The 1,867-nt window shown below is 42.6% G+C and overlaps 1 non-coding gene across 1 annotated transcript; it reads right to left on the minus strand.

Annotated features, from left to right (window-relative positions):
* Positions 1 to 202: 202 nt before the first annotated feature.
* Positions 203 to 309, minus strand: LOC131182712 (small nucleolar RNA R71). The gene has a single exon (XR_009150973.1). It is a non-coding gene; the product is annotated as a small nucleolar RNA R71 (small nucleolar RNA).
* Between the last annotated feature and the right edge of the window lie 1,558 nt (positions 310 to 1,867).

A 1,867-nucleotide genomic window follows, 5' to 3' on the forward strand; every position in this document is an offset into this window, starting at 1 on the left:
TTTGAAGAAATTTTTGATGATATGTGGCACACAAAGGCAGCCTGGAGTTTCAGATGAAGTTATTCGGCTCACCTTATTTCCATTCTCTCTTCGGGATTCAGCATTGGAGTGGTATGACTCACTTCCACAAGCTACTATAGCTACTTGGGAGCAGCTATCTCAAGCTTTTTTATCTCAGTTTTTCCCACCTGGGAAGACCACTCATTTGAGGAATTTGATGGTAGCTTTTAAGCCAAGGGATGATGAAACTTTGTATGAATCTTGGATGAGATTTAAGGAGCTTGAAAGGCAATGTCCTCATCATGAAATACCCAAATGGATGATTGTTCAGAATTTCTACACCAGAGTTACTCCAGCCATAAGAAACACAATTGATTCACAAGCAGGAGGAGATTTCATGAGAATGACAAGTGAAGAATGCTATGATCTATTAGAGAAGATTGCTCATAATACCCATTTGTGGGGAAATCCTAGAGCACTTGAGCCAAAGAAGGCTGGGATTTATGAACTTGACTCAGCTAGCTACATGAATGCAAGATTTGATCGGCTTGACTTTATTAAGTCGCTGTTTTTGGCCCGCTTTGTGGAATTAAATCCTTCGCTGCAGTTAGATTCGAACCCTTATCACACGGTTTGCAGCTGCTCTCACCAATTGAGCCGCACCAATTGGTGAGAGGCGAAGCAAACCCGTGAGTGATAAGGGTTCAATCCTAGCTCACAGGCGGGATTTAATTTCCACAAAGCGGACAGTACCTTGTGAGTCGCAGGTCCGGCCTCTAGAAGGGTACGCTGGCAAGAAGGCCACCCATAGAGGGGCTTGAGCTGGGGCCCCCTAAGCCGGGGTGTGACACAGCTTCTTAGTGATTTTTGCACAAAGGCAACAACCTCAACTCCTACAACTATGCAACAAGTTGCCTATACAGATGGAAGCCAAAGTTGTGGAGTTGATTACTCTTCTTATGATGAGGATTATTTGCAAGAACAAGCTGCTTATGCAGGAGGTTATCAACAGAAACCTATGGGAAATTCTTACTCTAATGTGAACAACTCAACATGGAGACCACAAGCAACTTTTGCTCAACAAGGCCCGAGCTCAAATTATGCTCAAAACCAGCAGTTTATGCATCAGAATAGGCCTCAATTTCAGCCTCAATTTCAGCCCACAAGGCAGCCACCACCGGGATATCAAGCAAGAGCACAACAATCCCTTCCACCTCATGAACCGAAGCCAACCTTGGAAAGCATGATGGAGAAATTTTTTTTTGAACAAAGCAAGATGAATAGCAAATTAGAGGAAGAAATGCAACACATGAGACAAACCATGGATCAATTACAAGTCCACAACCGCATGTTGGAAACTCAATTGGCTCAACAAGCAAGCTCATCGGGAAGCAAATCCTATGGGAAACTACCTAGCCAACCACAAAACCCTCATGAACAATGTAAGGTTGTGACCTTGAGAAGTGGTAAGAAAGTTGGTCAAGAGAGTGAAAACAAGAGAGAAGAAAAAGAGAGCACAAAAGAAGAAAATTTAGTTGAGAGCAAGAAAAATGAAAAAGAAGAAGAAAGCAAAAGTGAGCAAGATGAGGGAGAGAAACCATACATCCCACTTGAACCTTACAAGCCCACCCTTCCCTACCCTCAAAGATTCATCAAGCATAAGCTAGACAAACAATTTGGCAAATTCCTTGAAGTGCTAAAGAAGTTGTATATCAATGTGCCATTCACTGAGGCACTATCCCAAATGCCAAGTTATGCCAAGTTTTTGAAGGAGATTCTTACCAACAAGAGAAGGCTAGAAGATAAGGACACCATCAACTTGGGAGAGTAATGCAGTGCTATAATTCAGAAGAAGTTACCACCCAAA

The sequence above is a fragment of the Hevea brasiliensis genome, chromosome 8 (assembly GCF_030052815.1).
Source record: "Hevea brasiliensis isolate MT/VB/25A 57/8 chromosome 8, ASM3005281v1, whole genome shotgun sequence".
In the NCBI taxonomy this organism is placed as follows: Eukaryota; Viridiplantae; Streptophyta; class Magnoliopsida; order Malpighiales; family Euphorbiaceae; genus Hevea; species Hevea brasiliensis.